Below are 11763 nucleotides of genomic sequence, written 5' to 3'. Positions count from 1 at the left end.
ATTTTTTTGGTGTTGGAACATACTGCTATGCATATACTTTACAAAGCGAGAGCCATCCACCTCCTTTCCTGCCTAAGGAAGGAATCTGCACGTCCCACTTTCCACGCAAAGCAATGTCCAACCCTACCCCCTCTCCCGCCTAAAAGGGTCCGACTTTTTACGCAAAGTTTAGACGAGGTGCACTCTATGCTTCCCTCTCTCTCCCCCCCCTCCCCCTCTTCCTGCCTATTTGTCGAAGAACTTTTTTACTATTTTTTTCGTGTTTCTTGCTAAAAATGCTTCCGAAAATCATTTTTATCTTGAAGAGCCAAAATTATCATAACTACCATTTTGACATATAAAAGTTAAAATTAAATATAGAAGCTGAAAATTAAAAGAACATGTTATTTAACTCAAGAGATTGGATTACTCCTTTGGTATTTAACAGTGCAATGAGGAAACAGCGTAATAAGAACCAATCTTAAAGAATTTTACAACAGTTGCAAAACTGCTTTTTCTTATGCTGAATGCAGCAAATCCCTGCGCCTTTATCCGCGATCAACATTTAATCATATCCGTTAAAATATGAAGATAAAATTATAATAATTTAATTTGAGAACATATTATCTGAGTTTGATTGTGTTGCAAGACCGAAAATAATTGGCGCGCAGTTGTATCTGAGATAAAAGTTAATGAAATACATATACATAGATGTATTATTCCAACGTCTGACTCTGATCGTAACTGATGTTTCTCGTACTTAATTGATTTATTCATATAAGCGATTTTGTGTTCTAATCTTAATATTGTAAATAAAAATTATTTTTCTTATGCAAGCAGAACGATAGATTACGAAATATCAAAATGACTTAAAAACGAATCGTGACTGATCAAAAAGTGAAAAAAGTGACTTTTAATAATCATTTCGGATTCTTTTTGACATCACTTTGATATCACAATGACTATTTGTTTTGCTTAGGTAGACTCTCGGTATATTGCAATGTAAATATTAAATATCGTACAACGCGATTACAAAGAGCGACGGCGGTTATTTACATTCGCGAAATCGACGAGCAGCGAATATTGTCGTCAACGCAACGATACGTGCGAAAAACGATGTCGAACCGAGACGCATGATGCAGAATTAAAATTCCGTTGAGTTCGACGCGAACGGCAGAGAAGCGACTTTGCCTCCACGGTCGAGGACGAATTCGCCGACTCGTTATTCGACGCACGGTCCGGCGCCGAAAATATATTTTTACTACTTGAGCACGCGAGCCGCATGCATTCCGCTTCATTAAGCACACGAGCTATTGTTCTCACTAACCTACAGCACTGTGTGTCTCATTATCATTTTTCGTGACGCCGTTGCTAAAAGACTGAGGATCTTCTTGTTTTGCGCGCCTTCACGAAAATCGCTTGAAATGCGTCACGTCTCGTGGAATCGATTTCATCTAGGAAGTAGACAAATTAATCTTCGTCAGCTCCTCAGGTTGAATTGGATTGTTTTTCTGATACCTTCCGATTAATCCTCTGAAGCTGAGTCAGTGGATCTTCTATTGAGTCTACTCAATTACAAATCTCTGAGTTTAAAATGTCAAACAATTAAATTTTTATGTTATACCTGCAAATTTGTACTTGATTTTTATTAAAATTGATGATTTACAATTAGTATTCATTCCTTTTTATATGAATTATGTTATTTTTGTTCCTTGAATTAATTAGTACGTTTTAAATTAGCGTAAAATTTTTATTATCAATTCAGCCAGGACTTTGCCAGATAATTTACTATCGTTTCGTTACTGATTGTTTTCGAAACTGTGATCATTAAAATTGGAAGTCGGATTACTCTTAACAGTTGACGTAAAGCTTGTTACGATTAAGTTAGTCTAGATGATCACACACAATAAATTTTGTCGCTTCTTCGAAAACCTTATTCTTATTCACGAGAAATATCGTCGATAAAACGAAAGTATTGAACCGATGCTTTAATTAAACAATTTAATTTAATTAGGTCGGTCGAAGTCGAAGGTCGGATAAGAATTAAAAGATTAAACTCGATAAGGATTTTCTTCATGAAATTGAGATCTCGACCTTACGTCTGATAATTAAATTCATGATATAATCAGAAAGATTGGATTTCAATTTCGTACGTTAAGTTCTATATCGATTTCTTTCAATTCGAATTCGTTTTCACGGATTAACCACGGTAAATTTTCCACGCTTATGAAATTCCTTTTTCAGAGAGACGATTTCGTTTTTACAGTCCGATTTTTTCGGCATGATAAATTCATGCTCGCTCTGTTTGAAATCGAGACGGCGACAAAGTAACACGATTCGCAAACAATGCAGACGAGGTTTAAAATTAGATCGTCGGGTGATTTGCGACGCGCGATACTTTCTCGAATATTCTGACACGAGGCCGCTTGTGTCAGCGCTAAGAAGACAGTTTCGTTTTATAATTAGAGCTCGTTCACACGATACGGTTTTTTTTTTTTGCCGGATCGGTCGTTTTGCCGAATCGGTATTTCTGCCGTGCTCTACGGTGGCAATACATTTTATATGGGAGTGTTCACACGACATGTTCGCATAACGTTCGGTCTTGTCACTGCAAACCGTATACGGGATTCGGTAAAATAACCGAATCGGTCGTCAGTGGCGCGTTCAGACGATACGGTTTTTCGAATCGATTCAGTTTTTACAAAGAACTTTTCACTCTTCTTAACGAGTAATCAAAAGTAGGTATGGACATTCGAAAGTAATTGAAAAATTTTATTTCATCTCCCCTCAATTGACACACAAGTGTCCGATACAAACGAGATCTCTCATTCACAATTGGATGTATCCAATATTTAATTTTTTTATGATAGCGATAGTTTCAATAAGTAATGATAAATGTATTCACATCCATCTCTCTCTCCCTCCCTCTCTCTCTCTCTCTCTCTCTCTCTCGATTCATTGGACATACGGGAGAATGGACGTACGGCGAAATTACCGTATCGTCTGAACGCGACATTCGATTCGGTGAAATTGTCGAAACGGTCAAAAAATCGTATCGTATGACCGAGCTCTAACTTGTGCCACAGCGTTCGAGCGTAGTCAGCTCTCATCCGGATAATGATGTAGGTTAGGTTCCCAAGCGGTATATATCGCAAAAATCAACATTCTTCGCGAAGCCGCGCGAGGCTCGCAAAAAGCGTAAACCGGTTTGCCTCGTAAATGGCACACGGGCGTGCGAACGGGAGACATGGACGCGCGCACTGCTGATAAAGGAGCACGACCGGGGCCCGAGCACAGAGGATACCTCGCGCTGCTCCTTTGTGCAATTCACTTTTCTCGGATTTCTGCGGTTTTTTTCGGATTTACCGCGCGCATGTAAATCATGCGGCCGCGAAAGATGACGGGATCGTCCCGCGATGAAGGAAGGAAACGTCAGCGCCGTTGATTTCATTAAACTTGTAACAGGGATACATTTTGATGACGCTAAAGGTATATATGGGGATTCGTTGGGATTCAATAAAGTTTTTCTGTTAATGGAAAAAAATCTGATTACTTGAACTTAACATAAATTCGTAACCTACGTGAATATAACAGAACTGAAAAATAATAATTTATAAAAATTTTTTTTTATAAAACATAAAATTATTCGAAATAATTTAACTCTCCTTCAGCAATGTAAAGTCCCTGGATTTTGAAGCACAGATGATTTTTTTTCTTTAATTTTTGATAGACAAATTTAAATCTGTAAAATGAAATAAAATAAGTAAATTTCTATTATTGCAAAAAAACGTAAAATAACAATCCGACTTCTATTATTACAAAAATTCATATTAAAGCTTTCACAAATATTGAAGTAATTAAGTAAGAATTTTTTCAGATTTTTATACATTCCGGAATAGTATAAAAATCCCAAGTTCAAAGATCGAAGTTATGAATGGAGGATGAAAATATCACGTTGCCAACGGAGAGTTAAAAATTAGAAAAATGTTCCAGGGTCACCAAAGTTCACATGTACGTTTCAATTACGAATTAATCTTGTTTTACGTGCAAATGACACGTTGGATTCTCGAAGCAGCACATCAGAATTTTGACTCTGCTAATTCTTGTGAATACACGTCGAAACGGAAAGACAGTTGGAGAGCAGGTCCCGTTTGAAAAATTTTTTCGTAACCTTGGCGCGGATTCAAGAACCTTCTCAGATTTTAGACACTCGTGCGGGATCCTTTCAGCAACTTGCAAATGGATCGTTACTCTATTTATATTCGGAACCGGTTTGCCATTTGCCCCAGTTTGTACGATACACTTAATTCACATCCACAGCGGATCTAGACTTGATTTTCTTGATCTCGTGTCTTTGCCAGCTTCCCGCATGCTTATAAGAAAAAGGAGTATCAAAAATATTCATAATTATTTCACATTCATTGCTCACGAATATAGATTCGATTCACCCAGACGACTATTCCTCTCTTCTCTTCTTGTTTTTCTTCTTCTTTTTTTTTTCTAACAAGATGTTAATCACGAAATACGATTGATTGATTGAGCAGGCTTGCCGCTGAGTCACTATTCCCACTTTAATCACTATTTTGAAAAAGGCTCACTTTTGTTCACTTTTGCTCACTTTTTCGGTAAAAAACTCACTATTCTTACTTTTTTCCGATAAAATAATTCTATTATTTCTGTGTTTGTTATAATTTCTGTCTAATAAGTTATACATTTTTTTTTATTTTTGCTGCGTATTTTTATTCCTTCTCTGTAAGTAAATTTAAATAATTTGAATCTCCTGTCACATAGGCGGGATTCTTTTACTTCATTACTGATTATTTAAGGAAGGTTTTTATTTAAGCATTTTATTATAATTTAGTTATTTCAATCGACATAATTTAAACCAATTATTGAATGCTTATAGTGAACATGAAAAGTGTGGTAAGGTAATAGCTTTATCAGTATGAAAAATTTATTACAATATTTATTGTATTAAAATTTATTAAAATATGATATCACTGTTCTCCCTCACCCCCCCCCCTCCCCCTACATAATCCAATAATAACCGACATATAGAGGAAAGCTCCCTATTATAAGATAGGCGCCTAATATGAGACACTGACGTTTCTGTTAAACTAATAAACGATATCTATTGGTTCCACCATAAATTTTATTTATTGCTCTTCAATTGAAACCTATTTAGTAGGATAATTCATTATTAGATCATGCTTGTAGTCATTGTAAAAAAAATTTAAAAATTTGGATGTCTTCAAGTTTCATTGAGATGAGACTTTAAACCTTGTTTATTATTTAATAAAAAGAATAAATAAATATTTGGCAATAAATTCTCCATGTAGTGATAGAATAAGGTCGTATTAATAGAAAAATACGGGATATGTTTACAGAAGTTAGATTTGTTGATCGTAAAACCATAAAGAGCGTGGAAATTGTAATATAAAATACCGAGGGTATTTCTAATATGAAATGATCCGTGCTCCTATGTTATAGTCAAAAACGTTGCTAAAGTATAAATGTTATTGTATAATAATAAAAAGAACAACCAGAATGAACATCGAGTGCTTATTTCTGCGATGCTTGATTCCAACTATCTGAAGACGAATTCTGGATATAATCTATGCTCATTTTTCGCGCACACTGGTTGTTTGTTTGTATTTTAGAAACATTACTATAAATAACAGTTTTTTTAATTGCAATTCTCATATACTTTGCGTTTTACTATCGATTTCTCGGGGCATCTCATATTAGGAGCACAATATTTTGACTTTGCGATTTTTCCTCACTTTTCACATTTCTTTAATTTCAAAAAAAAAATGGAATTAGAATTAAATTTTATGTAACATTATCTTAAAGCTTATTGAATTCCGTTTAAAATGATCTATTATTTTTTTAAATTCTGCCCATAGGCTTTTAGCATTTCCCCAAAATGTGAACTCGGTATCTCATAATAGCAAAAAAAGAGAGAAGACAGAGAGAGAGAGAGAGAGAGAGAGAGAGAGAGAGGAAAAATAAAAAAAAATAAGAACTCTATCCCTGACTCTCGCGACGGGTGGCAGACAACGAATTTCCGGTTTCATCGTACATTGACCCTATCGTGCTCGAGAGACCGTTCTATGTGGGTTATGTTTGTCTATGCTTTCTCTCCGACGCCGAGAGAATCCCTTATCCCCGCCGACAAAACCGACCGAACGACTGCCGGCGGCTGACGTCACGAAGTCGTACGTAACATCACGTAAAAAAAAAAAAGAGGAGAAAAAGGGAGCAAACAAAAAAAAAGGAAAAACGTCGCGGCTGGCCGCCGCAGCCGCGCCTCCTCGGCCGCATCATCCACGAGATCGCTATATTCACACACGCGCATTTAGCGCGCTCTAAATATGGCTATCCGATTCTCACCACGTGTTTACGTGGTACGCTGCTTTTTTTCGTACTGCGCAGTTAAGAGAAGCAGACGGTATGGTACGTGCATACATGTATAGCGTGCATACGTAGAACGCTAAACGCGACGCTAAACAAAGATACGAAGGATTGGGCTTAACGCCGTGTGAAGCGCGCATCCGTGTCTCGCGTTTACCGCTAATCGCGGCTATCCGATCGTCGCGATAACGTCGTACGTGATCTACGTGTTAAAGTGAAGTCAACCTTGAAGATCTGACGGGACATTTATTGCCAAACGCGGAATGAATTAGAGATGCGGGATTTTTTTTTTTAATGGGTCCAATAAGATATTTCGCAATTCCCAGGGACCAGCCTTTTACCTACATAACGTATCAATGGAGACTTTATAACGAGAGTCTGATCACGAGCGATTTTGTTAAAATTCTACAAGAGAGAAAGATATGTATAATTTTTCCCTGTATATCCAAAAGCGACACATAAAAGTCAACAAAAAATCGAAAATGACTGTATTTTGATTCTCTCAATAAAAGTCAAATTTTCTAATGAAAAGTCATCATTGTGACTTTTATTGACTCGGTGTGTTCCTTCATATTGGATCTGTTGGCGTTGTTTGTACTTTTTGCACTCGGCACCGTTGCCTTTGTCTTCAACGCGTCCGAATACATACTTATCTCCTTTTAAGTGCAAAAATTTTGAGGAATTTCAAGCAACGTCAACAGACCTACTATCTCACTCTAACTAGACTGTTTCACTCTATATTTAATCAAGAGTATAAAATGAGAAAGTGACAAGTCAAAATGAGTAATATATATACAAGGAGAAATTATGTATATATATTTCTGTCGTAGAATTTTGATAAAATCGATCGTGGCCAGACTGATAATATAAGGTCTCTATACATAAATAGTATATCGTCATAGAAGCAAAAGTATTGGATAAACGCATTTAATTTTAAAATAACAAAGCAAAAATGGGGAAACTTGTAAAAAAAAGTCCATGTATAGGCGTGGCAAGATGCGGTGTCGGGACTTGGTCTCGCCATGTGAGAACGGAATTTGAAGACTGAGAGGTAGAGTTGTCAGAGGCGACAGTGTGAATATGCTAAAAACATCGCTCTCCCGTTATTAAAAGGCTGACATAATCGGCGGCGAAGAAGCACGATTGGTCGCGTAGAATGCCGCTTATGCGCGCTACGAACGCAACGCGACGCAACGCAACGCAACGCAGCGATACGCTCCACCGAGTAGAGTTCGCCAGCCAGTCAGCCGCACGTTTTTTACGTAACGCTACGCGTAACGCTGACGCGCGTGACGTCAGCGCGTTCGGCGTAGAGCCAGCCGACCGCCGACTACGACGACTACGACGACGACTACGACGACGACGACGATGATGATGGTGGTGGAAGAGGTGAAGCGAGCGGCACGACCACTCGGAATTCTTGCGAAGAAAGCACGCAACGGGCATAGCCGAGCGCGACCGAACATCGTGTTCCTCTTCCTCCGCGCCTCACTTCATGGCATACTTGCACGAGGTGGCAACGTCGCGAGCGTCTGTTAGGTTCAAGGGTACGGAGCGGAGGTTGGCTTCGTCTCGCTGCCGCCCGTCGCGGCGTCGGTGGCGGCGGCGGCGGCGACGGCGACCGCGACCAGCGCATTGGGCCGTTGCTTTCGCGCGCTCGCGACTTCGCTTCGTTCAACGGGAAACTTGGCAATATCTGTTCTACAATACTCAATAGGATCGTAAGTCGTAAGAAATTGATCAATCACAATCGAATATGATAAAAAATCGACTATCGGCTAATTTTTTAAGCTCATTCTGCAATTGCATAAGTATAGGTATGATTGTAATTGTAAGAATTGAGCCAGTTACAGTCGAATATGAGAAGAATATTCGAGTAGAATTGGTAAACTTTTACAAATACTTACGACTACATTTTCTTAAAAGAAAAAAAAAAATACAGCGCTTGTTCCCACGAGCCCTTCTATTTCTTTTATTATTACTTTTAAAATAGGGAATTGTGATTTTCAAATCTTTGTCAAAAAAGGATTATTCTATTGAATTGAGAAAAAAAAAGGACGCTAAAGATATTTCTTAGCTGATTATATCTTAGCAGATCCTAATTTTTTTTTCCGAAAAAGAAAAATGAAGAAAATTTGATTTCTCTTTGGTATGTCGAAATCGTTGCAGATTTAGGACCGTGGCACATACCTTTAAAATCACAATGCATCAGAGAATCACTCTGAATCCTTCCTTTCCTTCCACTCCACGGAAAAGAAGAATTGTAGTTGATCCTCTTATGCACTATATATACACCCAATTATAGAATAGACTTTACGGCTCACGGCTTACGACCCTATTGTAGAAGAGGCATAAAAGATGCGTGTACGACGTCATCTCTTGCGCTTCGCGAAAGGTATATTCTTTATAAAGGAGTTCGTTGCAATAAACGAGCAAAACTGCAACGAGCGGCAGCGTGAGTGAATGAACAAGTATTTGGACGATTCTGATGTTTGATAGCGCGATTATTCTTTATCAGTCAATCGATACGCCTAATGCCTTTGTGTCATTACACGCTAAAATAAAAATCTAGTTGCATTAATTAGAATTTTTGTTGAAAATGAATAAAGTAGAATTTTCTTATTGACTCTATTATAATTTCAGTTGACAATTGAACCGAAACAATCAGAATTTTCTAATTTGTTTTCAATCAAAAAGTTTTCTCAGTGCAATGAGAAAAAAATGCCTTCAATATTTATTCGTGAGATATATGTTTATTTCATTCTGAAATAAATCCTTATTTAAATACGGTGAAATAAATATTATTTTTAACAAATAAACCATCTATTTGGTTTACAATTCGTTTTACAATTAATACGAAAAATAAGATATATTTCACAGAAATGTGCATTTCGTCGTGACAGTTAAATTTTTTAATAATCAATAAATATTAAAGAAGACGTCACAAGTAACATTGCATCTTGTTTCCTATTTTTTTTCTGAGTGAGACTTTAATCTCGATTATATAATTTACTTTTTATCTTTTTTTTATTCTAACAATTAGAAAAAGATAAAAAGTAACTTAAGCAAGATTAAAGTTAATCTTTGATAAAAATGAACTTTAGTCTTTTAATGTTCTAGTGTCTATTTTATGTTTATGCGTCTTTATATTTCTAAAGTATTACTTACGTCTCTCTCATATCGAAGAGGATTTAAATAAAAATCTTATGAATATTTTTAAGAACTTAATTATACAAATTTTATCTTTCTTTATATATATTTATGTAACGTAATATTTTTTAATTGTTTTTTTTATCTTTGAATCAATAAATCGAGCTATTAATAAAATTAAATCTGTCGAAAGATTGAACATCTGATATATACCTTAAAGCAAGCGATTGCAATAATGTAAATAAAAAGACAGGTGATTCAAAATGATAACTTCCAGGCACGTGCATTTTTAGACACAGATAATACGCGTTGCTGCGTTTCCGTGTGTCATACAGACGAGACAATATATGTTTCGTTGCGGTTAAAGGGGCATCCGGTCTTTTAATTGGATTCCCTGAATTTTCAAGCGTCGAGAATATTGCTCCACACACACACACACACACACACACACACACACACACACACACACACATTCAGATTTTCGAAGATTCACGAAGAGACTATTGAAGACAAAGCGCAATCAATATTTCATATATGATCAATTACGACGTAACAATATGAAACGGTAATTCAATCTATCTGAAAGATTTATTTATTGAGATTAAAATGTGCAACTCTTTGTGAAATATTTATTGTAGATTTATTTAATATTCTTTCATATATATCTGGCCTATATCGAAGAGAAAAAAAAAGAGCTCTTTTCTTTGAATTTGAAAAATCTTTCTGAACGCTAATTTCAATGTGAATAAAAAAAAAAGTTAATTCTGTGGAGATCAAAATCAGAAAGATTTTTCACATTCAGTTTTTCTTGAATTTTTTAGCATTTAGAAACTCTTAAAATACGAATACTAAATATTTCAAAATATTTTATAAGCTTTATAAAATTTAATTTATGATTATATAGAAATTGAATTTTCTATCTTTGATATTTTGTATACTTGATTTAAATATCTACTATAAATTATTAATATGATGCGGACGCCCAAATAATGAAATCTTCGTTGAACTTTAACGATATATTGCTCAATCGATACGCTCACGATTTCGCTCATGATTCGAAAATACACCTCGTTAATTAACTATGTCGTAAGATACATAAATAAAGTATTTATCGATGCTGAAGATGACAGAAATAAACTTCGGACGTACGTGGAAAAGAATAGATTTGAGATAAGGTATCTCTTTATCAGGATAATGGCGCAGTAACGTACGAGGCGAAGATGCAAAAATTCTCAGGCACCCTCGTGCCAGACAAATCGTGCCCTTTGTCGGCAATTCATATTATACATTGCGCATTCATTGAATAACATCTGCTTAAATAGTACAATGGTCTTACGAGCGCGTACCGTTGAGTCCTTTTATTGCGTCTCGCCGGTTCCCGAAAAGGGTCGACCCTTCGAAATCTTTAAGATGGCCGGGACCTCGACATCTGTCCTCTTCGGCCAAAGTAGGGAAGGGGGGGTTCCGCACGTGTCTCTCTTTCCCCCTTCCTCCCCTCCGTACAGGAACACCCGAAAGTGTGGCTCATTGTGTAGGTATGGCCCGCGCGGAACGGGAAGTGGCAACTGACATCTGCTTTGCGTCACGCATGATTTGTGGGTCGAATATTATTTTTGGAGATTCCATGAAGCTGTAGCAGAGCTTCGTCTCTGTTGCAGCCGTCAAATCGCCCTTTAAAAAGGTGCGACGTGAACGTCCAAACGTGAAGCGACGCGGACAAGGAAGAACGTTTTGACGACGGAATTAAATCGGAATAATCGGAGATTATTAAAGTCGATAGAGTATAATTAACATACGTAATATGTATGCATTAATTACGTATCCTTGGGCTCGATTTAGGCAAAATTCGAAACAGCTGAAGCGTCCGTGGTGTATCAGCTGTCGACCAAGAGTGAAAAACGTCAGCCTCTTTAGCTCAGTGGCAGAGCACTGGTCTCGTAAACCAGGGGTCGTGAGTTCAAACCTCACAGGAGGCAAATTATTTTTGTTCAACAATGTTCTGCAATGTTTTTCTACAATGTTTCACGCAATCTGCACTGAGGAAAAATATATAGTTAATTTTAATAAATATTTCATTGAATACCGTCAAATATTTATCAAATACAGAGGTATATTTATTTGGTACATTAATTTAATTTAACAATATCATTCTTTTTAATGAACAAATATTTATTAAAATTGACTTATTTTTTTCTCAGTGCATATCGTTTTTATTTTTTA

General features: G+C 36.6%; 1 protein-coding gene and 1 non-coding gene across 2 annotated transcripts in view; both read left to right on the top strand.

Moving 5' to 3' along the window:
- The window catches only part of LOC108750406, a 98174-nt gene that overhangs the window by 4753 nt on the left and 81658 nt on the right, over positions 1–11763 (top strand). The gene's annotated exons all lie outside the window — the stretch shown is intronic.
- Positions 11448–11519, top strand: Trnat-cgu. Its single transcript has one exon. It is a non-coding gene; the product is annotated as a tRNA-Thr (tRNA).

Source organism: Trachymyrmex septentrionalis, unplaced genomic scaffold (genome assembly GCF_001594115.1).
Source record: "Trachymyrmex septentrionalis isolate Tsep2-gDNA-1 unplaced genomic scaffold, Tsep1.0 scaffold37, whole genome shotgun sequence".
In the NCBI taxonomy this organism is placed as follows: domain Eukaryota; kingdom Metazoa; phylum Arthropoda; class Insecta; order Hymenoptera; family Formicidae; genus Trachymyrmex; species Trachymyrmex septentrionalis.
The sequence above is the reverse complement of the archived record's forward strand: the minus strand, read 5'-3'. Positions and strand labels throughout refer to the sequence as shown.